The 12,019-nt window shown below is 34.8% G+C and overlaps 1 long non-coding RNA gene across 1 annotated transcript in view; it reads left to right on the forward strand.

Moving 5' to 3' along the window:
• The first annotated feature begins 2,305 nt into the window (after window positions 1-2,305).
• Window positions 2,306-12,019, forward strand: part of LOC141460202 (uncharacterized) — a 53,021-nt gene continuing 43,307 nt past the window's right edge. Inside the window, exon 1 of the long non-coding RNA XR_012461786.1 lies at window positions 2,306-2,615. This is a non-coding gene — a long non-coding RNA (uncharacterized lncRNA). The remainder of the gene's footprint in view (window positions 2,616-12,019) is intronic.

A 12,019-nucleotide genomic window follows, 5' to 3' on the forward strand; every position in this document is an offset into this window, starting at 1 on the left:
CGAGACTGCATAAAATCTCGCCTCGTCTCGGTCTCGTGCAGCACTAGAGGTAACAGGTCTTTTGGATTTGACAAAGTTAACTGTTCTCTGGCGTACTCTCCGTTCGCTACCCGTCATTTTGAAACAAATCCCCTCACCCGGTAAAGTTTTCTGCGGGTATGTGTGTGCGAAATCACCATAAATCAAAATCGGAAATTGTAAGTTTGTTACTTAAGACTTGGAGCTTACTTAATATTTATTTAATATTACTTTATATTTTAAAGAAAATTTGGGGATTCTATCTTTTATAGGAAAAAAAATGGAAAAAGATTGTCAGAGTTGGATGTTTTCCTAGATTGCGCTTTTTGTGTAGTTTTTGACGATCAACCTGTATGCGGTACAGTTTCACTACAACTTATAAATAATTATTCGAGAAGTAAGAAAGCATGTGAGGTAACCTACCTAGCTACAAGAGTATGCTTTGTACAAATAAAAATAATAATTTAGAAATATATAATTGAATAAAATTTACAAAAAAAAAAAACGCATTTGAAGAAAAACGGTCGAACAGATATAACCTTTACGGAATAAGTTTTGTCTTTTTTAGTGAATTTTTCGCCCAAATTATTTACAAGAGAATTTCTTTACGTAAATAATCGTGACAAGAGTGAGAAATGTGATGCTGGCTGGCATCAGATTTTATTATTAAGGACATGACTATAATGATCTGTGCTGTAATCTTTTAAAGCACAACTTACTTATTTAAATAGAATGATGACGCTTGTACATCTCATTTATCAATAGGTGAGAAGTATCACTCAAGATCTAAGATTGTAAACGCTCAATTCCATTTTTTCTTCTTACATTGAAGCGGGTACATTTATGATGAATGCATACCTGGAGAACAAATGGAGATAACGAGTTATTCATGAAGTTATTTTGTAGTCGAAAATTCATTGCGCTAGAACTGGAGGCACTGGAAATGAAAAAAAAAAAAAAAAATCAAAGCATTGTACAAGGTATCCAAGCATGTACAATATTCTAACAAGTTTGACAATGTTTAACATTTTGGATTACAGTATCTGCATTGTTCTACCCAATAACAATTCTATAACAATGGCTGAACATCGTCTTAAGGACTTACCCGCATGTCGAGGTATCGAGTGACCATTAGTGCAATGTTTAGCTACTTCCAAAACACAGTAGGGTGCATTATCCTTTCAAAGTACGCCCATCCCACTCTTTACGCGCGCACATTCCAATTTTCAAAGTTCCAACGGCTTCCTTCTCAACTTGACCATCAGCTGTTTTAGGGATGGACACTTCTGTAATACGATACACCCGTATTCGCACATAGTTATATCGTTTCTTTTTTTCTTTTAACGCAGCTTGATACCCATTCGGTAACAATGGATGGGTCAGTTTCTGCTAGATCTATAAATTGTTAGTAACGGAAGTGGTAATAGCCACTTTGTTGAGTACAAAAGGATTAAGTGACAATTATTCCAACAATATCGTAGTGGTCACCCTTTCATAGTAACAAATGTTTTCTCTTATTAAGAAACATTTCACAACTTGGCTACTTCCGGCTTGTAGTTATTTATTTATTATTTATTTAATAATCTAAAGAAGAAGTTGAGAAAATTGTCCTCTAACGAATAAAAACCGCGCTTACTTAGTGTTGCTCATTTTGCTGGAAAGAAAGTGGTCAGCAGATTCCGAGATCCCAATCAATAGAAAATAACAACTTAGTATAATTTGTTAAGTTAATTAATGCTGTATAAATCACGTGGCACGAATTAGTAATCACTTCGGCTGTTGATGGACAGAGCCTGTGAGATGCGAAGAACACTTTTCGCAGGCTGGCAGTGCACTGAGAAAGCTCTGAGCCTCAATGATCAGTAGTTATTGTTGATGCGCTTAAAAAAATTAAAAAATCTGGAAATAACGATTCAGTAAGCACTACATTTTTCGCAATTAAATTTTATTGAAACCTTCAATTTGAACTAAAAATTAGTTGATTTCAATATATGTAATAGAAAGTTTCACTTTAAATGTATCATTTTCATGAAAGAAATCGCTAAATCGTACTTCTTGGTAGGAGATTGCTCCAAATTTGGAATTCTGTTTACATAATTGCCCCTTATGAATGTTTAGTAGGTGATTAGTCAACTTACAACACTAAATAACCTCTTTTGAGGAGAACTCTGTAATGAGAAAAATGTAAAAATCCAAATTGTACTTTAAAAATTGTTACACTGTATGTTAGCTTGGACTGTAAGCCTAAAGGGTAAAAGTCCACAATAATAAGTTCGCTATCGGCGGAGATAGCGAGTAGGGGCACTCCACTATCGGTATGCCAAGTGAACAGATCGCATTCTCCTTGTCCCGTTTTACTCTCTAGCTTTCAACGATTCAAGTGTTTTTCCTTTCTTTATCTTGTCTCTTTGGGACATCCACGTTCCTATTTGTGAATATTTGTGGACATAGTTAAAATTTACTTGTTATCTTGGAGCGTGCCTAAATGTACGTGTTGTAAGAAAATTAGGGTAGTTTCGTGTGCGAACGGACCGACCCCTCACACACTGCTTTGGCTGAGGAATTTAATGTTTATTTTTTTGACTGGAGAAAACCAGGTAAGCCTTTCATACCTCATGGCAGCCAGGAATTTTCCTTCATAACTCTTAAGGGCACTTAATAAATTTTTTCCGGGAATGTATTGCCGAAAAGGTTATTGATTGGCCCAATGGTGGCACCTAAACCAGTATCAAATTTGGACCTTCAGAAAAAATATCGCTGAAAATTTCAAAACTAAATTTAGTAAAATGGCACATTCGGACATCCATCGCACTAAAATGGTTATTAGATAACACCCTAACCACCCTACAAAGCCGAAAAGTGAATTTTCTCAGAAAAACGTTTTGAATAAAAGTTTCAAAACTACTTATGCACAATGACTGTACCAAGTTCTAGGAGAATCATAGAAGTAGTGTCTATAAAGGAGGCTGGACAAATTCCATCAGAAGTGTATCAATAGTAATATATACAAGTAATATATAAGCTGTCTTTATTTATGAATTCACAACAAAAAAGAAGAGGGAAGGGATTAGCTATGAGGTTAGCATACTGGACTCCCACGCGGAGGTCCCGGGTTCGAATCCAGCAGCTGACCCTTAGATTTTCTCTTCCTAGGAGCTTCTTACAGCTCACTGTCCGGTGATGGACAGTGTTGTCTGTAACGAGAGAACACTGTCCGGAGGCCGGCAGTGCACTGGAAAAAGCTCCGGGCGCTAATGACCTCAGCTGTTGATGCGCCAAAAAAAAAAAAAAAAAAAAAAAAAAAAAAAAAAAAAAAAAAAAAAAAAAAAAAAAAAAAAGAAAAACTATTTCTCATTCTGTTTAAAGAAAAAAATAAAAATAAATAAAGCCAGGTACCCTTGGTATAAAATCATCAAGGCAGTGGGGTATTTTTATAAAAATATTGATTACAAAATAAAATATAAATATAAATACAATTTTTCCTATAAAATGACTGAACATCATTTTCTGGTCTAGCATAAAAATTATGATGCATTAATACAAAATAAAAACTTAAATAAAATCATCTACAAGTTGCTGCCTATGCTAAAGAGCCATCCTGCAATATTTCAGGACTAAATCCCATTTCTTACCGTTTAAGAGTTCCAATAATTGGGCCATTATCAATAAATCCTTATTAAAATAAAAAAATTGATGAATTCTCTTAATACGAGACACGTCGCCATAAAATGAAATACAGACTCTAATTCATTTGTATTACACATTGAGCATATTTGAGGATCTCATTATTGTATCTTTTAGAATTTAAATTTAATAGCTCGCCTCTTGTCTTTATAATTAGTCTCATATCATTTTTATTAAAATTGCCATTAAAATAAGCTGCTTCATCTTTTAAATTATAATTTAATAACTAAAGAATTTCTTGCCTTGATATTAGCTGTTTCCGCGATAGTTAACCTAATTCTGTCCCTAAGTTCTACAAGGATATTTTTTCATTCATTATAACTATTGTTTTTGAAATTATTTACTAAACCGTACCCATAATTTATATTATGTAGTTGCCCATACCAATAAACATTTCTCTTAATAACCTCAAGATGCCACAAGCTTTGCATATCTGCTTTCTGGCAGATTTAAAACTTAAATTACATAATCATGATGAAGCTTTAATGTATAGAGAGGTATATTGGTGGCATCTGAGTCTCTTAAGATTATGGCATAATCTGGTGTATTTTGGGGGTAGTCGCAGTAATTGTTTTATTAAAAAAAGTGAATAACCGGTCAACCTGTTTATAGTTCATCCCGCCCCACACCTATGCTCTGTAACACAGATGATTCACTGAATTAAACAGTTCAATTTTAGCGGAGATTGGTAAATTTGTATTCAGAATAAAACTTTTCCCAAACTGAGTGAATATCGGTTTTAAAGAGGATCTTGATTTGATTCCCAAATATTTATAAGAGTTCTATTCTATTCTTCTACTCTTTCTCCCTCCAACCTCCATTTTTTCTGTTTTGGAAGACCTTCCGCCATTTTTGAAAACAACAACTTTAGACTTTGATAAATTGGTATTCAAATTCCATTTATTGCAGTAAGCCACCAGTTCATTTACAGACCTTTGTAACTCATGAGGACTTGAAGCTATCAATGCCAAGTCATCAGCAAACGCGAGAAGCTTTATTTTTAACCCCATTTATTATAAACTCCACCACCTAAACAATCCTCAATATCGTTTCTAAACAGAGTAAAAAGCAATGGACTCAGAAGAGCACCCTGTTTAACACCCAATTTATTCCCAAAAAGGGCTGACAAACCATCCTTATGCCAAACAGCGACTTCCGTATTCTTATATATATCCCTTATACGAGTAATATTTATCACCTTTGTGGAAATACTAATCTCTTATAGTTTATAAATAAGTGTATATACCAGTCAAAAGCCGTAGAGAAGGCAATAGAAAATATATAGTTTTGTCTTTTTTACGATAACTTCATTTTAGCCAAACTTAGCAGAACAAAAATATTTTCGTGGAGCGACCTTAACGGAAACCAGCTTGAAACTCCCTCAATACACCATTACTCTCTTTCCAATGATCTAATCTCTGCAATATGAATCCTTAATATTAATATTTAATATTAATATTAAACGCTATAATTACTAACTTACTAACATTTTTATGTAACGGAAATATAATTGACTTTTTAAAATTTCCTGACACTTTTCCTTATTAAATATCTCAACAAATATCTAAAAAATTAGCCGAAGCAAACATATACATATGTTAGAACTCATAGGGGAACCATCAGAAGTGCATTTACCGCTCAAGAATCTAATGTGAAACTAAATTTCCAAATTTGACAAATACCGGCATATTGGGAGTGCTACCTTATCAAATAGAATTTTGCATAATTTATGTTTTTTTTTTGCAAACAGTTCCTACAATTTTACTTAAACTTTGTATAAGGTCATTACAAACGCATTAATCTACAATTTTTATAAGGAAAGTTTGTACCAGATGATGTAATTATTACAGGTGCCGCTTTGAGAAGAATTGAGTAGATTTATTTCTAAAGTGATAATAATTAAATATCACCCAATCGTTGGGAGTTTGTTGAAAAATTGTTGAGTGAGAACGCCGAGAATAAGAAGAAGTCCTGTGAGGTCAATATTAGGTTTCCTGTCGTGAGAAATAAACATATTCAAATGTGCGGGCGGTTATACGAGTACTTCTGGCCATTAATCAACTATTTCAAACTTAATTTAGTTGATGATTCATAGCAAAACAGCGATCATGAATTGTAGAAAATAGTTCTAGGGAAATGAAAAAGTTTAAATCGTTACGTAAAATCCTCATTTCCTTTATTGTTCAACAAGTAATTGGTATTTCCGGACAAAACCTTGCAGATATCTCACAGCGCCATTAAACAATTTAATTTCCTTTTCCGCTCTAATTAGGAAGTTACGATTTTACCATCATACGTAAAATGTTTCTGCGAATTAAATATTTTTATTGAATTTCGTTTTTGTTGAAATACCTAGAACTACAAGAATTGCAGCGCCTTGGAGGTCGTGTGAGTGTTTCCCATCAAGTTAAAAATAAGATTCTAATTCAGTTTTTTTTTTTTTTTTTTTTTTTTTTTTTTTTTTTTTTTTTTTTTTTTTTTTTTTTTTTTTTTTTTTTTTTAGCGCATCAACAGCTCAGGTTATTAGCGCTCGGAGCTTTTTTCAGTGCACTGCCGGCCTCCGGACAGTGTTCTCTCGTTACAGACAACACTGTCCATCACCGGACAGTGAGCTGTAAGAAGCTCCTAGGAAGAGAAAATCTAAGGGTTAGCAGCTGGATTCGAACCCGGGACCTCCGCGTGGGAATCGAGTACGCTAACCACATAGCTAATCCCTCCCCTTTTTTATTTATTAGAACATTATTTCTGTCCTGAGACCTACATATTTTGAAACCGGACTGTTCTAATAAATACCTTATAAGAGTTTTACGTGTTTCTGTTAAATTATACGAAATTAAAAACATTTAAATATTGAAATCTTACCAACTCACCCGACTACAATTACTTTCACATTCGCCGACGACAATGCAATTCTTTCTCCTCATCTAGATCCTGTTATAGCATGTCGTGCACTCCAAACTCACCTCAATCTTCTCGAACCTTGGCTGCAAAAGTGGAGAATCAAAGTGAACGAATTGAAATCTAAATACATAGTATTCACTCTAAACAAGAAAACTCTCCCTCCTCTCTCCTTCCACAATACTTCTATACCAATCACTAACCAAATACGATATCTCGGACAACATCTTGACAAACGACTAACGTGGAACCCCCACACGAGACTCAAACGAACTGACCTCAATCTGAGGTATAAAATGTTGAAAAGACTACTTGACAAAAGATCAAAACTGACCCTGACGAACAAACGAACACTATATACCGCTCTACTTGCCCCAATATGGACGTACGGAATACAGCTCTACGGAAGCGCCAAAAAATCTAACATCAACCGACTTCAAACCTTACAATCAAAAATTCTAAGTACAATAGTTAACGCTCCCTTCTACGTCTCCAATCATACTATACACTCTGATCTCAACATTCCTCTCGTTTCTGAAATAGCCCAAACTCGATACACAAAACTCCATTCAAATCTACACGATCACTACAACCCTCTGATCCACAACATGTCTACCACAACACTTCCTTCTAATCCACAGCGCAGACTAAAGCGGCGGTGGCCACGCGACCATCTCAACACAACGTCGACCTCCTAGGATGGTTGCTGTGTAAGCTTGCCAATCTGGCGAACTAACGGCTTCCATCACTGGATGGTCGTCGTTCACTCCAATCACGCCCTTGGCGCACATGCATGTGCGCGTATGTGTATGGATATGCATATGCGTGCATGTGTATTTGCGCCATCCTTATCGCTCATCTCTTTTGCTTATTGTACTGCATACAGTTGCAAAATAAATAAACAAATAAAAAAAAAAAATATTGAAATAAAACAATTGTTTAAAGCCACTTGAAAACAAAATTAAAAATTAATTATAGTTTACATATCCTTCACTATTCTAAGACTGCAGTAATTACATGATAGTTGACTAGATTAGTAAATTTATTGTACAAATCTATTCTACTATTATTGCTATATAACTATTATTTTCGAAAGAGAAATTGGTTAATTTTAACTGCAGTAAAACTCAATAAAAACTTCGTGGTTTGGTTTTGAGACTGCGTTAAACGAATTTATTTACGAAAACTATTTATGAGTAGTTCACTTAAAAGATCTGCTTTGTTCGGTGGTCAACAATCCCTCAGGAAGTAGTTTTCAGAGGTGCCCTGTACTGAGTCTGCATCCTCGTAATACGTAAGATTCTGTCCTGTGAGCTTAGACCATCACAACCGCGTTTGACTTCATCAATGATTTTGAAATGATTCAATTTGTAGTTTGAATAGACCGTTTTCGTTAAGTGTTTGGTTGATTTTATGCTTAATGTTTCGGTTTTATTTTTGCCTGTTTGTAATTGTTTTAAAGTACTCCATTAGTAAATTTGTTCTTTTCGCTCTTTAAGCAGTTTTAACCCCATTTTTTGAGAATACTATCTCTTCACAATAATGAAATACCAGTCATGGGTGTCTGATATAAATTTCTAGTAACCTCTTTTCCTGCGCTACTTCTTTGACCGAATTGTTTGCACTTTGATTCGCTATTCCCAACTGAGTTTTAACCCACGTAAAGTGCATTTTGCTTCTGTCTCTATTTCCATCCACTTGGACCGTTATTTTTTCCTGTTAGACTCGAATATTTCTCAGCATTTTCTAGCGGAGTTGCTAGTTTTTCTGTCAATAAGAATTTAAACAGAGTCTTGATCATTTTCAGCGATATGATCCTTCATAGATCTAATGGCTCTTGTCGCACTCTACCACTGAGAACATCAAGATCTAAATGAAGATAAACCTGCGAGGATCCCGTAGTCATTTCGTGAGATGGATGAAGAGGTTGCTAATTCTCCCGAACTAGAAACAAACGAAGACGTAGATTATTCTGTGTCTAGTATCTAAATATTATTTTGCTCATCGGACTGAACAAAATATTTTTTTCTAAAACAAGAATATTGAGTAAAAAAGATAAAAAAAAATATTGAAAATGTTTGGATCAAAGTGTAAGATGGAAAGTGTACAGCAGAATGGGTTTATGCTGATGATGTTGCCCTGGCGAGATATTTCAGTTTTCCTATCTGGAAGTCTTGCGACGGCGGCCGGGGTAGGAAGGCCTTGCTCGTTATATTTTACTGTTATTAGCGTTTCTTTGCCGGTTCACAGTCGGTTAGCTGTCCTCACATCTTCATCCACAGCGAGCCCACTCAAGCGTGACGTAAAGCAAACACCCATCGAGCAGTGGCAGCCACCACTTAGCTTTCACTTGCCAATACACCCCGTCATCATCTGCTGAGCTACCACCCTCTTCTCGCCACCAACTAGCAACAGCACCGTGATGGTTAAGTGTGTTAGTGTAGAGCAATATCCCCCCTCGCACTACCCGGTTGCCACTCTCCATTGTCTGCTACAACCAAGTTCTGCCACTAAAAGCGTCTGTTTGTCGCAAACCGTCTTCTTGTCCTCTAACTGTTCTACCCACTCTTATAAATCCCCCTACTGTTCCATTCACATTGGACCTGCGTAAATATGAATAAAGCCTTTTCTCATCCACGTGAAAGGGATATACTCCTCCTCTGGAATTATTGCCGGAAGTGGATCTGGCCAGATTGTGAGACGCTCACAAATTACTTCTATTGTCGTATCCTTTTTCCTTTCCTTTTCTATAACATTCTCTGTGTTGGATTTAATGGATACAAAGTTCAAAAAAGCACAATGTCAAGAGAATTCTTCTTTTTTCTAAGTTATTTACTTTAAAAATACACTGCCTACTTTCATCATTTTATTGTTAAACATTTTATTTAAATTATGAATGAGAAATACATTAATCTGTGGTTGTTATTTAAATTGCAAAGCTTTACGGAGTCTCAACTTCTATTCGCTGTTCTTATTTTTAAAAGTTAACCAAAATTATTCACCAAGTTTTGTACTAGTATCTTCCAATAGATCTTGGTAAGGACTTTAAATTAATCTGGACCAAAGAATGGAAAATATTTTCTAATAATTGTTTCCTACTTCATTTAAATGAGAAGTTTTTGAAGGCACTATTGAACACAAATGACACAAGAAATAGGTACTCCATTTACGTCAGGTTCGGGTAAATCACGGACGTTAATTATATCAATAAATATGGAATTCCCAATACCAGTAACTTATTTATGTTTGGACATATATGTTTACTGAGTTAAACTCAGCTCAAGATCATAGTAGGTTGAGTTCTGTGAAGGATAGAGCGTCATCAGTTCTAGAAGAAGGAGAGTGCGAGAGTGAGGCTATTTACACTCAAAGCTCCTCGAAGATTGATACCTCAGGGTTCCTCAAAATTTTGATTTCCATTGAAAATACAATTTCGAAAATTTGATTCCCCTCAGTTACTTTTGGAGTATGGCGGTGTGATTGCTTTATCAATTTCATATTAGAGCCACGTAGTTAGAGGCAAGTGTTGCGCTTTATTTTAAGAAGTAGCATTATTAAATGACGACTAAGGAAGTTAGGAATAAAAGGCACATTGAAATAAAAATTACTTGTATAATACAATAATAACAAATACATAACAAAATATTAGGGATACATTTTAGGGCTAGACGATCTGGATAGATACTGCATGGTTAGACGATTGAGTTTGGGTTCTACTTTCTATTGGGGAATTTCGCAAAAAAATATTTATTTTTTGTTCACTCCCTTGATGAACTGTAAGGTTTTTGTGGCGAACCACATTTGTGTTTTGAACTCAGTACCTACCAACCGCACTAAAATTATTTTTATGCTTTCATTTTTTTCCGGCGCATCAACTGCTCAAGTAATTTGCGCCTTCACTGATCAAGTAAGTTGCCTTAGCCACCAAGCCTTGAGTTAAGAAATTTTCCTATCACCCCTACTCAAAAAATTGCAGTCATTCTAATAGATAATTTCTACTTTTGCTACTAAAAAGTTATAACTTCACTTTATTCATAAAAAATATTAACAAATATTCACCCGGTCAAGCCTAAATCTTGAAGTCGTAAGTTTAATAATTATAAAAATTTAAATAATAGTGTCTTATTGAATAGTTTACAAGAACTTCATTATTAAAAAACTTTATATTTTTTAAACTAACTTTTAATTTTGGAATTTATGTTTCTCATTCTCTACTGTTTATCTGATTCTTCTGCCATTATTCTTCCATCGCAGAACTTTATAAAAGAAAGAAAGAACTGAAGTTGAATTATATTTTCTGGTTCACAGATAGGTTTCTTTTATTAGCTAAATGCGATAGAAAAAGAGTGATCTTTTTAAAGGAATTCATTTTTAAATTATATTCATGCTTTCTGAAGATATTCTGAGTTCCTCAATTACTAAACATGCTTTTTATCTTGCAACTAAGATTCCCGTCTAGCGTCCAATTAACTGGACACAGACGTTCTTCACCCCTCGGAGGAGGTGAATGTAAAAGCGTATTTCCTCTTAGTGATGCTATGGTCAAGTAATGATGTGTCTAATAACAGGCCAGCCCGTCGGCAAGAAATGCAGAGGGATATATTTATGTGGACTCAAAGAGAAGAAGTAAGCTATGGGTCACGTACTGAACACTGAAGAATAGAACGGAGAACTTTGTTAGCGACACCCTGTTGGGAACAGTGATTATCTAAAGAGGTCGCCCCTACTGATCCATGTTCAAGTGCGGATTCTTTTCTCCATCAACAAGACACCTGCCGCTTCCACTTCAAAACCGTCTTCTCTTTTTTGTTTACTTGTATTCAATAAAGGGATGATGGTATATTATTAATGCATCGTACTTGAAAAATATTTTGTTGAACTTAGAAATCTGCGTTATTCATTTATGAATATTGATTCACTAAAGAATTACGTAAGTACTGAGTTCGAAAAAGTGGTTATAATAAATTGGATTCGTTGTGTTAGTGTATGGGCGTAATAACTCAAAAACGAAAACCACAAAAACTTCTCATTCGTTATTTCGAAACGGTGCCACCTCATCTTTTGGACAAACCTTATTAATAATTATAAATCATAGGGCAGTTATGGACTATGCTAGTAAGCAGCTGTAAATAGTTGAAATTGAAAGTTATAAACATTCGTATTGAATTTTTATGTTTTCCAAAACTTCTAAAACTAATTAACAATGAGCACTCAGCCAATTGGCTAAACAGAAACAGTTTAAGGTAGATTAACGTCAACCAATGAAAGCTGCTAACGTTAATCTATTACGTAAATGTATTCGCTAACGGCTAAGTAAGAATGTTTCCTATCTGTTACCAACTAGTGGTTTGGATTTGACATTATAATCTACTTGGTTAGATTACATTTCTAAAGCTGTTAAATGCTAACCCTAATCCAC

This window comes from Rhodnius prolixus, unplaced genomic scaffold, assembly GCF_049639745.1.
Source record: "Rhodnius prolixus isolate KJV_2025 unplaced genomic scaffold, Rpr scaffold_1, whole genome shotgun sequence".
NCBI classification, from domain to species: domain Eukaryota; kingdom Metazoa; phylum Arthropoda; class Insecta; order Hemiptera; family Reduviidae; genus Rhodnius; species Rhodnius prolixus.